We start from the raw sequence: 15,934 nt of genomic DNA, 5'->3' as shown, positions 1-15,934 counted from the left end.
GGAGGACCCTTATGTGACTCACGGCCACTTGTATTAGGATATCTCTTTTGTAAAGGGTTCATATTAATATTTTGTTTCCTGAAAACCCCTAGAAACTGCCACCTATTCAGCCAATGTATATAACTGGTAATTATTTGCTGAAAAATCAGAATAAAATGCCAGGGCTGTTACATTCTGACTTCTGATTGCAGAAGACGCTGTTGGATGCTGGCCCAGTAGCCTGAGGTGGACTTAAGGGCACATGGACTCAAACTTGGCAGAGGAGTTTAAAAGTGGATTCTTGAAGATGAGTGTGGTCTGTAAAGGATGGCAAAAAGTGGTTGAGAAACCCAGATGTCTGAAGTCAAGAAAAATGGTTACTGGCTAACAAAAGATTCAAGGGCTATGGCAATCAGCAAAGGGGGGCCCAGTATCAAAAGAAGGCTCAGATGAGCGGAAGAGGGGATGCTGGAGGCTCCAGATAGATCGTCTCAGAAGTTCAAGAGAGGGGTTTTGTGTGACACGCCCCAGATCTATGAGCTGACATTCCCTGTGCGTGTATGTTTGGTGGGTGTGTAGCAAGTATGTAGTAGTAAGACTCCTTGTGTGATGAAGTTCTAAGTACGTGGACCAGTGGGATACATTGCGATGGAGAGTAGATACAACTTCCCTGCACAGTGGGTGCGTATTGGCTGCATCTCTGCGGATGGAGGGTGGAGACCCAGAACTGACGTGAGGGAGAATGGAGAAAAGCTTACTTAAAGAAATGCTGTGGGGTCCTTTATTAGCAAAAGGCTGGTGATTAGTTCTTGCTGACTGATGGCATTACGTAAATGGTAGGATTGAGGGGTAGGTTAGAGGTTTCTCCTGTTAAAGGTGACACTGTTACTCAGCTGAGCTGCCCTTTTGTCTGTGACTGATGACTGCTCAGAAAAGCTGACGACAGCTGCTGAGACCTCACGCCTCATTGTGTCCTTGTTTCAGGTACCTCTGCTTGGAGCCATCACCATTGCTGCTGCCGTGAGAGCCATCACTTCACACAAAAGCTGAGTTTTAGCTACAGCAGGAAAATGATACTTTTTAAATCAGTTCTGAAACCTCAATAGTGACTACACATCCCCATCCGGAAAAATGAGTATCAAACTGGAACCGTGAAATGATCGATCAGCAGATCACAAGAATGGAGGCAGCAAAATGTCTCTGATTATTCACTGTCTTAATTCTTATAATATTGGGTATAAAGTTAATGAATAAAAATCTCTGTGAGTTTCTTTTCTTCTGTGACTTTTGGGCTAGATGAAGGTGGGCTAATACCGGTCGGTAATGCCCCAAAATCTGTAAATTTGCTGTTACCGACCAGTATTTAGCCCTTTGCAATGTAGGAGGCTGGATTTAAGGAATCGGTAATTTACAGAATCCTTAAATTAAGGAATCGGTAAAATACTGATTCCTTAACTTAAGGAATCGGTAAGTTACAGAATCCTTAAATCCTATGTAGGGAGCACTCAAGTGAGTGCATTTTTTGTTTAAGGATTCGGTATTTACCACCAACTACAAGTTGGTGGTAAATACCGAATACCTTTTAAAAAGCAATTTTGTGCTTTTTTAAAAGTGCCATATGGCAGACATATATGCCCTTAGGGCATGTCTGTGCGCCACATGTGCACACATGCACCATTCAGGGGTGCAACAGGGTGTCAATGTGAAACCCTGCCATCTTTGAATATGCTCCCCCTATTACCGATTCTGTATTTACCAAATTGGTAAGGCCCATAGGAATGAATGGGAAGGTGATTCCTTATTACCGAATCGGTATTACTGATTCGGTAATAAGGGATCTTGCCGAATCGGTAAATTTCGATATTTAAGAATCGGTAATTTGTGATTACCTACATCTAGCCCTTTATTGGCTATATGTCTTTCTCTGATTTACTGGTAAAGTTAAATTAGCTTCCAATGACATTCATTTCAACTACTTACATTACTTTTCCTTTTCTTGTGGCTTCCCGACAGAATACTTTCTATAATGGCCCAACATAGTAGGGGCCATCGAAGGAAGGACTTTATACCATCCTCCCCTTCAGAGTAAAACCTGGCTGTAAGTGGTGGAAAATAAATATTGACCCCCATCATCCTGAGAGAAAACTCCTAGCATATGTCCTTCAAACGTTTCGTGCATAGACAGGAACCGCCATGACAGCAGTTCCTCTCAATGTAGAGAGATGTCCACAGGGCCTGCAGACAACTCTACATTTGGAGGGCAGGGGTCCCTCTGGATGTCGGAGGTATTTCACCTGCCCCATCCTAGCAGAGTTAACTCCATCCTCAAAACTGTGAATCAGGTCCATAGTTTCTCTTCCTACGGCCATGAGACTATCAAGTCAAGTCAAGTCAAGTCAAGGACATTTGTATCGCGCACATATCACATCCGAAGAGTCTCATGGCGCTTGCAGAAGGCTCTGATAAGAGGATCAATGATGGTTTAATTTCCAAAAAGCCAGGTCTTCAGCTTCTTACGAACGCAGCTGTGTTCAGGGATGATACGAAGATGGAGGGGCATTTTATTCCATGTGGCGGGAGCAAGAAAGGGAAAAGCTTGACCGCCGTTTCTGGAAGTATGGATTCTAAGAGGGGTCAAAGGTGTCTCGTTGCTAGATCTAAGTTTTCTACAAGGCTGTTTCCAGCGTAGCTTTTGAGACCCGTACTTAAGACCATTTCCATACATATGCTTGTGAACCAGGCAGTGAAGGATTTTTAGACAAGGAGCAGAAGAGGATCTTCGCGGATGGTTGAGGACTAACCGAGCTGCAGTTTTATGAGGAACCTGGAGCCTATTCAGGTGGTTTTCATTTATTGAGAGTAGTAACGCATTCCCGTAGTCCATTCTGCTTATAATTAGTCCCTGCACTAGGGGTTTCCGAGCCTCGGTAGGGATCCACTTAAAAACCTTACTCAGACTGCGCATTACTCCAAAACATGTGCCAACGATGTGATGATATGCTTTTTCATGGATAGTTGATTGTCCATGTAAAAACCAGGATTCCGGACTGTTTCCTTGGGGGTTGGGCAAAGACCTAAATTGGGTGGCCACCAGTCATGTTTCCAGTGTTCCGCAGCTTTGCCAAAGAGCATAATCTCTGACTTACTGCCATTTAGCTGGAGGTGGTTTGCACTCATCCACTTCTCAACATGGGTCATGCAATTTTTAAAAAGCTGTTTGGTTTCATTAGGGTCCGGACCCAGTGTGATCAGAATCTGGGTATCGTCGGCATAGGACAGAACATCAAAGCCATAGGCTTTGATCACTCTAGCCAACGGCGTCATATATACATTAAGAAGCGCTGGGCTCAAGATGGAGCCCTGCGGCACACCCATCTTGACTGGTCTCTCACATGCAATGTTTTTGCCAATCTGAACAGCAGTGACACGGTCAGATAGTGAACCATTTTAGGGCATTTCCTCTGACACCAATCTCCCAAAGCCGTTGCATTAGAATGCCGTGGGAGATGGTGTCAAAGGCGGCAGACAGGTCGAGCAGGACGAGGATGACTGGTTGGTGTTTATCTAAAGCCAGTCTGATGTTATCAGTAACTTCGACCAATACTGTCTCCGTACTATGCGCTGTCCTAAAACCAGACTGCGAAGAATCTAGGAGTCCATGGCTTTCAAGATGGTCCACAAGCTGTTTATTGACTATAATGAAACTGCTCAATTATACCGTGTTGGACACTTCATAAAGGGCAGGGTGCAATTAATTATATTTTGATAAAATCCCTAAATATTAGATATTTCTAATGTCCTGGAATACAACACTTCCAGTTCTGGTTTTTGTTTTTACAAATCACGGTTTTAAGGTGTTATAAACTGATCTATTTAATTGAACTCAACCAGAATTAATAAATTCCAGAATGCACTAATTTGCTGCAGAAAAAGAGATGTTCCCATAACATGTAGCCTTTTAGTAATCTTATAATAAGCCTTCGTGCATTCCCAAGGCTTTGTGAGTAGGAGACAGTATATCACTTTAGAAGAGTAAACAGCTTTAACTAGTCTCAAAGATTCTAATCATCTCTATCCTTAGTCACCACCGCATTATCATTAGTCACCTCTGCAGGTAAACGTAAAGGAGTAGGAGCATTTGTGGAGCACTAGACAGCTCATTAACGGGCTTTCCAAGTCGCTATGTCTTGACCATGGTGTGATGGAGTGGCATTCTGTGCCATGACTGTCAAAATGACTTGGAAACATTCAAACATGTGGAACCTTTAGACCTACAAAGTAGTGCCTGCATCTAAGCCAGTTTTAGCATTAAGGGCCTCATGTTGCAAAATCACAAAGGTAATTAACATTATTTACAAAACGCTTTTTATCAGTTGGAAATTTCTTATGTCTAATAAAAGGACTGTTGCTATTATTTCAGAATTGCACATAGGAGGGGACATGAAAGGGGTTTCCTCCCTCCCCTTTCCAATAGACAAAGGGATTTCTTGCTAGTTTGTGCTGCAAACAGCTGTCACAAACAATTGATGAGCTAATGACCCCTGAGTTGCCTGGTAACTAATTTGCAAAGGTGACGGGGTCACCTTAGGAACCCGTTCCCTTTAGAAACTACATTGGCAGCTTCAGGGGAGAAGTTTTCTTTAACCAGCACTGGTTCTCTTAGGCAAAATGGACTGATTTGGAAAAAAAAAATGTTTGCACTTGGAAATGCAGTCAAAGGTGGTGTACTGTCCCTTGCAGGCCACTATCCCTGTGACAACAGCCATCACAGCGGGTTGCACAATGTTAACGGCATAAAGAATTTTTAGGTCGGCAGGTCGTTCTGCAATACCCTGCGATTCAGTATTTTGTGAACTGTCCGCTCAGTACATAGGTCCGTTCAATCAATCAATCACTTTTAAAGTGCACTACTTACCCGTGAGGGTCTCAAGGCACTGGGGGAGGGGGGTGCTGCTACTGTTCGAAGAGCCAGGTCTTGAGGAGTCTTCTGAAGGCCAGCAGGTCTTGGGTCTGCCGTAGGTGGGTGGGGAGGGTGTTCCAGGTCTTGGCGGCGAGGTGAGATAAAGATTGCCGCTGGCAGTCGTTCTTTGGATGCGGGGGACTGCGGCGAGGGCAAAGCCGGCGCAGCGGAGCTGGCGGGTGGGGGTGTAGAAGCTGAGTCGTCTGTTGAGGTATGCTGGTCTGGTGTTGTGAAGTGGTTTGTGTGCATGAGTGAGGAGCTTGAAGGTGATCCTCTTGTTGATGGGGAGCCAGTGCAGGTCTCTCAGGTGGGGTGTGATGTGGCTGCGGCGGGGGATGTGGAGGATCAGACGTGCAGAGGCATTCTGGATGCGTTGCAGCGGTCTCAGGAGTTTGGCCAACGTTCCTGAGTAGAGGGCGTTTCTGTAGTCCAACCTGCTGGTGACGAGGGCCTAGGTGACAGTTCTTCTTGATTCGGTTGGGATCTACTTGTAAATCCTGCGGAGCATGTGGAGGGTGTTGAAGCAGGAGGAGGAGACGGCGTTCACCTGCTTAGTCATGGAGTACAGCCATCGTGAGTTGAAACAATTTTGCATTGAACTAGGCATTGCTACCACCGGTCTGAGCACTAAAGACGATTTCAAGCACGCCATTGAGTCTTGGACAGAAACCGGGGCCGTCAGACCCCCGGACCAAAGCATGGCAGCATCAGAAAGTAACACCACGGCTCCCGAGGAGCGAAGCACGGGTCTCTCGCAGGAAGAGATCCAGGAGAGAGAAAGAAGCAGATTACATGAGTTAGAAATGGCACGGCTCAAAATGGACGGTGAACTAAAATTAGCCGAACAAAAACTGAACCTGGAACATCTGCGGCTCCGAGAAGAACGGGAAGAAAAACAGAGGCAAAGAGAACTCGAAGAAAAGAGACTAGCGTACGAACACGAGCGCAAACTGGCAGAATTAGACCTACGAAAGCAAAACAAAGATCTGGGGGTGCCCGAGCAACCGCGCACCCCAGGAGCGACAGAAAAAAAGGTCCACATCCCCAAGGATGTCGTACGAGAATATTTCCGAGACGACGACATCCAACAGTGGTTCAAGGCCTACGAGATCGCCATGACCTCCCACCGGATCGACCGAAGTGACTGGGGAGCCGGTCTATGGGGGAGGTTCGTCAATGAAGGCCGCGATGCCCTGTTACAGCTCCCTGACCATCTGATGACATCCTATGACCACATGAAGGCTGCCCTCCTCACTCGATATGGGCTCACACCCGAAATGTACCGCCAGAGGTTCCGAGACTGCACCCGGATCCCGGGTACAACTTGGGTGGAGTATGTAAATTATTTCAGCCGAGCCTTCGAGGGTTGGATCAAGGGGAGCCACGTAACGACCTACGAGCAACTTTTTAATCTCATGGTGTGGGAGCACCTCTCCAACAACTGCTTCGTCGAGCTCAGGCAGCACCTCCTCGACAGTAAATTGACTGATCCACGGCAGCTCGCCGCCGAGGCTGACCGATGGGAGAGCACCCGAGTAGGCCGGAGTGGGCCGCACGAACAGAACAGGAACAACCAAGGTCAGCACCGTCCCCGAGGAGGAGGAGGAGGCCAGGGACGGGGAAGAGACACCGCCCCGGCCGCTCCCGCTACCAGCACCCCGCCCCCGGCCGGCCGGGGCAACCCCCCGATGCGCCCGGGGTTCCGAGCCAATGTCACGTGTCACTGATGCCAGCGAGTCGGCCACTACGCCAATGACCCGAACTGTCCACAGAACCAGACTCCGAGGCCCCGCCAGGTAGCTGCCGCCGCCCTGGGGGGAGAGCAAATTTCCGAAGAACAGGAAGAATGCGAACAAGAACAGCACGAGTGGGAACCGGCCGCCATGGTGCTAGCGTGCCTAGGGGGAAGAAACATGGTCCCGCGGGCTCCCCTACCCGCCAACACCAGAAAATACAGTCAGTGGGTGAACATTAATGGGCGCAGGGCCGAAGCACTACGTGACACGGGGGCCAGTGTGACGGCCGTCCGCTGTCACCTGGTGACCCCGGAACAGATCCTGCCGAACGTCCTCTGCCCCGTCCGTTCAGCCGACAATTCCGAAAGTCTGTGTCGGATGGCCTGCGTCCCCTTCGAATGGGGAGGAGTCTCCGGCATGTTGAAGGTGACGGTCCGAGATGATGCCCCCGTGGACTGTCTCCTGGGGAATGATCTTGAGAGTTCCCCGTGGCCGCCGTGGAAAGAAGAGAGCACCTGGGGATGTTGGGCCTCCCGGACTGGGCATGCGTAACCACTCGGTCCATGGCCGCCCGGGCCATCTCCCGACCTGAAGAACCAGAATGGCCAGCACCTCCTCCCCCGGTCGCTCCAGTGGAGGACACCGACCACACCGATCCCCCTGAGCAAACCCCCGAAGGGCTCGCTCAGCTCCAAGACCTTCCCGACCTGGCTCAGTGGCGTCAAGAAGGGGGACCCACCCAGGAGCAGTTCCGTCAAGAGCAGAAGACCTGTCCCTCCCTCGAGGGACTGCGACAGCAAGCCCTCGCCCAGAGCGCGGGAGACACCGCCGGAGCCCATTGGATCTATTGGGACAACGACCTGTTGTATAGTGAACAAAGAATCGTGGAGTTAGGGGCCAGTCGAGTGTTGGTGGTGCCCCTCCGTTTTAGAGACTTCTTGTTGAATTTGGCCCACGATGTCCCTCTGGCTGGACACCTGGGACAGGACAAAACCTACAGTCGCCTGGTGACCCACTTTTTCTGGCCAAAGATGAGAAACGACGTCCTCAACCACTGCCGGTCCTGCCCCACGTGCCAGGCCAGCGGGAAGAGCGGCCGCAAACTCAAAGCACCTCTGCAACCGTTCCCAGTTGTCACCACCCCGTTCGAGAGGGTGGGAATAGACATTGTGGGGCCCCTGGACCCCCGCACAGCACAAGGACATCGGTTGATCCTGGTACTGGTGGACCACGCCACCCGCTACCCCGAGGTTGTTCCCCTGCGAACTGTAACAGCCCCGGTGGTCGGCCGGGCCTTAATGGGGATCTTCTCCCGGGTGGGCTTCCCCCGAGAAGTCGTCAGCGTCCGAGGCACAAACTTTATTTCGAAATATATGAAGTCCCTCTGGCAACAGTGCGGGGTCACCTACCGATTCACGACCCCATATCACCCTCAAGGAAACGGACTAGTCGAGCGGTTCAACCGCACGCTCAAGGGAATGATCGGGGGTTGGAAGAGCCCCTCCGTCGCCAGTGGGATGTGCTACTCCCGTGCCTCCTCTTCGCCTATCGAGAAGTCCCCCAGAAGTCCCTCGGCTTCAGTCCTTTCGAACTCTTGTACGGACACCCTGTTCGAGGGCCCCTCAGCCTAGTCAAAGAAGGTTGGGAGATGGCCCCCCTGAAGACCCCTCCAGACGTCTTCAAGTACCTCCTGACCCTACGCAATCAGACCAGACGATTCAGAGAAATGGCCAAAGCAAATCTTGAGGCCAGTCAGGAGGACATGAAGCAATGGTACGATCAAAATGCCTCCTCCATCGAATTCGAACCTGACCAACAAGTGTGGGTGATGTCCCCCACCGAACCGTGTGCCTTGCAGGACAAGTGGACGGGGCCCTTCAAAGTGGTCGAGCGCAAGAGCCCCGTCACCTATCTCATCGATATGGAATCTCCCCGGAAACCCCTCCGGGTCCTCCACGCCAACAGACTCAAACCCCACTTTGTGCGCTCGGAGCTCAGCCTCCTGATGGCCACGGACAGTGGAGCGGAAGAAGACTCCGAGCCTCTCCCTGATCTCCTGAAGACCCGTGAGAAAGATGGATCCGTAGACGGGGTCCGACTCTCAGATGTCCTCACCCCAGAACAGCGCCAAGACTGCCGGGACCTCCTGCTGCAATTTGCGACCCTGTTTTCCCTCACCCCAGGGGTCACCCCCTGGTGCTTGCACGACGTGGACACTGGGGACAGTCCCCCTATCAGACATCGGGCGTACCGCGTACCAGATCGGGTACGTGCCTGCATCCAAGAAGAAGTGTCAAAGATGCTCACGCTCGGGGTCATCGAGCCCTCGGACAGCCCCTGGGCCAGCCCGGTCGTGCTGGTCCCCAAAGCTGCTGCCCCCGGCACCACTCCTGAGCTCCGATTCTGCGTCGACTACCGGGGCCTGAACGCTGTCACCAGAACCGACGCTCATCCCATCCCCCGAGCAGATGAACTGATCGACCGCATGGGGGCTGACGCTACCTCAGCATCTTCGACCTGACAGCGGGCTACTGGCAGATGGGTCTCACACCCCGGGCCCAAGAACGATCCGCCTTTTCCACCCTCGATGGCCACTACCACTTCAAAGTCATGCCATTCGGCATGAAGAACGCTCCAGCTACTTTTCAGCGACTGGTGAACCAGGTATTGGCGGGACTCGAGGAGTTCAGCGCCGCCTACCTGGACGATATCGCTGTGTACAGCCGCCACTGGTCAGACCACCTCCGCCACCTCCGAGAGGTCCTGCAGGCCCTCCAATAGGCCGGCTTCACAATCAAGGCCAGCAAGTGCCAAATTGGTCAGGGGTCCGTGACCTATCTCGGACACCAAGTGGGAAGCGGTCTGGTGGCCCCTCTTCAACTCAAGATCGCTGCCATCCAGTCCTGGCAGCCTCCAGTCACGCAAACCGAGGTCCGAGCCTTCTTGGGGCTCACCGGCTACTACCGGCGGTTTGTGAGGGACTATGGCAGCATTGTGGGGCCCCTCACAGAACTCACATCCAAAAACCACCCGAAGGAGGTCAACTGGACTCCAGACTGTCAAGCGGCCTTCGAGAAACTGAAGGCCGCCATGTGCACTGCCCCTGTGCTCCAGGCCCCCGACTACAGCCGGGAATTCATTGTACAAACAGATGCCTCCGACCATGGCATCGGGGCGGTCCTCTCCCAGTTGAACCCCGAAGGACTTGACCAACCGGTGGCCTTCATCAGCAGACGCCTACTGGCCCGAGAACAGCGCTGGAGCACCATCGAGAGGGAGGCCTTCGCAGTGGTGTGGGCCCTCAAGAAGCTCCGGCCCTATCTCTTCGGTACCCACTTCCGGGTGCAAACAGATCATCGGCCCCTGCAGTGGCTAATGCAGATGCGGGGGGAAAATCCCAAACTATTGCGTTGGTCCATCTCCCTGCAGGGGATGGACTTCACTGTGGAACACCGACCTGGCCAAGACCACGCCAACGCGGATGGCCTGTCACGCTTTTTCCGCCTCGACGAGGAGAGTCCCCAAGAGGATGGGTGACTCTCCCCGCCTTCAGCTGGGGCGGACGCATGTTGGACAGGCCACATGAAGGGCTCGCTCCCTCCCCGCATGACAGGGCCCGAGCCCCGGCCCTCCAGGTGTTACCCACACCTTGTATTAGAATGCTGTGGGAGATGGTGTCAAAGGCGGCAGACAGGTCGAGCAGGACGAGGATGACTGGTTGGTGTTTATCTAAAGCCAGTCTGATGTTATCAGTAACCTCGACCAATACTGTCTCCATATTATGCGCTGTCCTAAAACCAGACTGCGAAGAATCTAGGAGTCCATGGCTTTCAAGATGGTCCACAAGCTGTTTATTGACTATAATGAAACTGCTCAATTATACCGTGTTGGACACTTCATAAAGGGCAGGGTGCAATTAATTATATTTTGATAAAATCCCTAAATATTAGATATTTCTAATGTCCTGCAATACAACACTTCCAGTTCTGGTTTTTGTTTTTACAAATCACTGTTTTAAGGTGTTATAAACTGATCTATTTAATTGAACTGAACCAGAATTAATAAATTCCAGAATGCACTAATTTGCTGCAGAAAAAGAGATGTTCCCATAACATGTAGCCTTTTAGTAATCTTATAATAAGCCTTCGTACGTTCCCAAGGCTCTGTGAGTATGAGACAGTATATCACTTTAGAAGAGTAAACAGCTTTAACTAGTCTCAAAGATTCTAATCATCTCTATCATCAGTCCCCTCCGCATTATCATTAGTCACCTCTGCAGGTAAACGTAAAGGAGTAGGAGCATTTGTGGAGCAACAGACAGCTCATTAATGGGCCTCCCAAGTCACTATGTCTTGCCCATGGTGTGATGGAGCTGCATTCTGTGCCATGACTGTCAAAATGACTTGGAAACATTCAAACATGTGGGACCTTTAGACCTACAAAGTAGTGCCTGCATCTAAGCCAGTTTTAGCATTAAGGGCCTCATGTTGCAAAATCACAAAAGTAATTAACATTATTTACAAAACCCTTTTTATCAGTTGGAAATTTCTTATGTCTAATAAAAAGGACTTTTGCTATTATTTCAGAATTGCACATAGGAGGGGACACGAAAGGGGTGTCCTCCCTCCCCTTTCCAATAGACAAAGGGATTTCTTGCTAGTTTGTGCTGCAAACAGCTGTCACAAACAATTGATGAGCTAATGACCCCTGAGTTGCCTGGTAACTAATTTGCAAAGGTGAAGGGGTCAACTTAGGAACCCGTTCCCTTTAGAAACTACATTGGCAGCTTCAGGGGGAGAAGTTTTCTTTAACCAGCACTGGTTCTCTTAGGCAAAATGGACTGATTTGGAAAAAAAAAATGTTTGCACTTGGAAATGCAGTCAAAGGTGGTGTACTGTCCCTTGCAGGCCACTATCCCTGTGACAACAGCCATCACAGCGGGTTGCACAATGTTAACTGTATAAAGAATTTTTAGGTCGGCAGGTCGTTCTGCAATCCCCTGCGATTCAGTATTTTGTGAACTGTCCGCTCAGTACATAGGTCCGTTCAGTCAATCAATCACTTTTAAAGTGCACTACTTACCCGTGAGGGTCTCAAGGCACTGGGGGAGGGGGGTGCTGCTACTGTTCGAAGAGCCAGGTCTTGAGGAGTCTTCTGAAGGCCAGCAGGTCTTGGGTCTGCCGTAGGTGGGTGGGGAGGGTGTTCCAGGTCTTGACGGCGAGGTGGGATAAAAATTGCCACTGGCAGTCGTTCTTTGGATGCGGGGACTGCGGCGAGGGCAAAGCCGGCGCAGCTGAGCTGGCAGGTGGGGGTGTAGACGCTGAGTCGTCTGTTGAGGTATGCTGGTCTGGTGTTGTGAAGTGGTTTGTGTGCATGAGTGAGGAGCTTGAAGGTTATCCTCTTGTTGATGGGGAGCCAGTGCAGGTCTCTCAGGTGGGGTGTGATGTGGCTGCGGCGGGGGATGTCAAGGATCAGACGTGCAGAGGCATTCTGGATGCATTGCAGCGGTCTCAGGAGTTTGGCCAACGTTCCTGCGTAGAGGGCGTTTCTGTAGTCCAACCTGCTGGTGACGAGGGCCTAGGTGACAGTTCTTCTCGATTCGGTTGGGATCTACTTGTAAATCCTGCGAGGCATGTGGAGGGTGTTGAAGCAGGAGGAGGAGACGGCGTTCACCTGCTTAGTCATGGAGAGGGTGGAGTTGAGGATGACACCTAGGTTGCGTGCGTGGTCCGTGGGTGTTGGGGCTGTTCCCAGAGTGGTCGGCCACCAGGAGTCACCCAGGCTGAAGGGGTGGATCTGAGGATGAGGACCTTCATCTTGTCCAAGTTCAGCTTCAGTCAGCTGTTCTTCATCTATTCGGCGACGGCCTTCATTCTTTCGTGGAGGTTGGTTTTGGCGGTGTGAGGGTCGTGCTGTCGGACAACGTGGGTGAGGGGTGCCATGTAGATGTTGAACAGCGTCGGGCTGAGGGATGAGCCCTGGGGTACACCGCAGATGATCTCGGTGGCATTGGAGCGGAATGGGGAGGCAGACGCTCTGTGTTTTGCCGGAGAGGAAGGATGTGGTCGTGTTCAGGGCCTTCTCTTGGATCCCGGCATCGTGTAGGCGTGTTCATAGTGCACGGTGGCAGACCGTGTCGAAGGCGGCTGACAGGTCCAGGAGGATGAGGGCTGCTGTTTCTTCATTGTCTATCAGGGTCCTGATGTCGTCGGTGGTGGCGATGAGGGCGATTTCGGTGCTATGGTTGCTGTAGAACCTGGACTGGGATGGGTTCAGGATGCTGTTCTTCTCGAGGTAGCGGGTCAACTGTTTGTTGAAGGTTTTCTTGATGACCTTCGCTGGGAATGAGAGCAGGGAGATGGACCGGAAGTTCTTGAGGTCCTTGGGGTCTGCCTTGGGTTTCTTGAGTAAGGCGTTGATCTCAGCGTGCTTCCAGCTTTTTGTGTGAAGGTTGCTGTCTCGAAGGAGATGTTGATTACTTTCCAGAGATGGGGTGCAATGGCTGTGATGGCTTTGTTGAAGATGTGGTGAGGGCATGGATCTAACGGTGATCCGGAGTGGATGATATTCATGATCTCGCTGATGTCCTGGACTGGGACGGGTCCAGGAGAGCAGGCAGTTGGTGCGGGTGGTGGTCGTGGGGGTGGAGTTCTTGGTGGTTGTAGGGGCGGTTGTGACATTGAAGCGTGGATGTCGGTGCTCTTGCGGTGGAAGAAGGAGGCCAGTGAGTCGCACAGGTCTTGCAAAGGTGGAATGTCGTTGGTGTTTGAGCTGGGGGTGGAGAGTTCCTTCACGATGTTGAAGAGCTCTTTGCTGTTGTGTGCATTGTTATCTAGGCCATCTTTGAATGAGGCCCTTTTGGCGGATCTGATGAGGTGATGGTGTCTGAGGGTGGCGTTCTTGTAGGCTGCGTAGCTATCTGGTGTTAGTTCACGGATCCAGTTCTTCTCCAGTTTTCGGCACATTCGTTTGGAGGCCTGGAGGTCTTCGGTGAACTAGGTGGCTTTCTTGCTGGTGTGGCTGTTGGAGGGTGTCTTGAGTGGGGGGAGGGTGTTGGCGCAGTCATCAATCCACTGTCTGAGGCTGCAGGCGGTGGTGTCAGGGTCGGTGGGGTCGGCGGGTGGGCTCTGGCCGAGGATGGTGGTTAGCTGGTCTTCGGTGAATTTGCTCCAGCAGCGCCGAGGCATCTGTTGGGTGTGGTGGTGCGTGGTGGGCTTCCTGAAGGTGAAGTGGATGTAGGGATGGTCGGTCCAGTGGGGTTCAGTGGCGTGGTGGAAGGTGACGTGGGGGCTTGCGGAGAAGATGGGGTCAAGCATGTGGCCGGCGGTGTGGGTGAGTGTTATCATGAGTTGTCCGAGGTTGATGAGGTTGTCGATCATGGTGGTGGAGTTGGTGTCGTTGTTGATCTCGAGGTGGAAATTCAGGTCCCCGAGGAGGATGTAGTCCATGGAGGCGAGGGCGTGTGTGCTAATGAAGTCGGCAATGGAGTAGCTAAACTGTGGTCTGGGTCCTGGGGGTCTGTAGATGAGGGTTCCTCTGAGGGTGGTGTTGATGTTGGTGTGGATCTGGAACTGCAGGTGTTCGGTGGTGCTGAGGGTGTCGTCGGTGTTGGTCGAGACAATGAGGGTGTTCTTGTGGACGATGGTGGTTCCTCATCCAACTCCATTGTTGCGGTCCCTGCGGGTGATCTTGTAGCCTTCTGGGATGGCTATGTCGATGTCGGGCGCTATGGCGGGGTTTAGCCAGGTCTCCATCAGGAAGGCGACATCTAGGGAGGTTGAGTCAAGAAGGTCCCAGAGTTCAAAAACATGTTTACGGGCGGAGCGGGTGTTGAGGAGGTTGCATCTGAGGGAGTTCGGTTCTTTCCTGGGCGAAGGTTTGGCGGGCGGATGCTGGTGAAGCTGCTGTTCCGGCAGGTGAAGGGTCCTTGGCTGTGCTTTGGGGTGGCCCGGTAGCAGGTGTGTTCTCGTCCGGAGTAGTTGCGTTTTTCTGCTATTTGCATGGCCGCCGGCCGATCAGTGCAGAATCTCTACTAATTTATTAAGCAAGGGACAGGGTGAATAGCAGAAAAAGATTCACTATTTATTCGATGACCTGGTAAATAGCTGATACCAACACATATATATGCAATCGTCATTTAAATCCCATGGGCGACCCCATCACCACACTTCAGTTCATCATTCACAAAAACAGTAGAAAGAAGAATTCATATTGTCTTCTTGACGACTGGACAACCTTAGTATGATGGTCCTGCTGCCAGGGGGCAGCATCCTCCTCAGCCAGGGCCCAGTTCTACCCACAGGGGTTGGTCCTGGAGGTGACCCCCGCAGACTAGAGGGCACCCTGCACTGAGTGAGATGTGTCCAGTCCCAGGGTTCACCGGCCACCGCCTGGGGACAGGTCATGAGCCATCGGTAGATGCCACACCTTATGAGCAAACATCTTACTGGCAGTGAGGGTTCAGCTTGGACAATACAGCAGTTTCACAAAACCTTCTGACACCCACTGATTTCTGTTTTAAAGTCAGAAATAGGTATACATGTGAATTTCATTAGATTGTCTTTATGTCACTTGTTTAAGTTCTGTTAAATCCTACATTCCTTGAGTCTGGCCGGCCATTCTTATTTCAGTCCTTGTTATTGCTATAGAAACCTTTATACAAACATCACAGAAAGAAGTTAGATTTCAGTTTAACTCATTTTTATTGATCACCTCATACTACAGAGAGCTGATAATATTTTGTATTATCATCATTAGAGTTAGTGGTACTCAGTTATCAACCTCTGGAGAATGAAAGTCTGGTTTGACAGCTGCCAGTCAAAGCACAGGTCACTAGTGAGCGCTTAACTCACTGAGCCATCTTCCACTCCCAGTGCATGTAACATTTCAGTCACATAGAAGCCCTACTCTGTGTTGTTCAGTCTAGCCCAGCAAGCTAATCAAGGCTTTTTTACATGTTGTGCTACAGTCCCTTCTCAGTGACGGAAGTGATGGAGAGAATGGAAGGGAGCCTGTGTCGAGGAGAAGGGCTGCATAAGAATATATCTGCAAAAAACTGCTGATCCAAGTGCTTCCTGCCCACTAGGAGACTACAGTATGACCTATGTGCAGATAGCTCCCTGCACTCTTTATTGTGACGGCGCCCTGGGTGTGAGCCCAGGTCACCGATGCCTAAGGCCGGCTCTCCCCTCCTTGTCTGGTAATCCTGGGCCACAAACTAGTAAATGTTTCTACTGCAGTCATGTTGTCCATTCTCCTC

The sequence above is a fragment of the Lissotriton vulgaris genome, chromosome 1_1, assembly GCF_964263255.1.
Source record: "Lissotriton vulgaris chromosome 1_1, aLisVul1.2, whole genome shotgun sequence".
NCBI lineage: Eukaryota > Metazoa > Chordata > Amphibia > Caudata > Salamandridae > Lissotriton > Lissotriton vulgaris.
Note: the sequence above shows the minus strand (reverse complement) of the source record.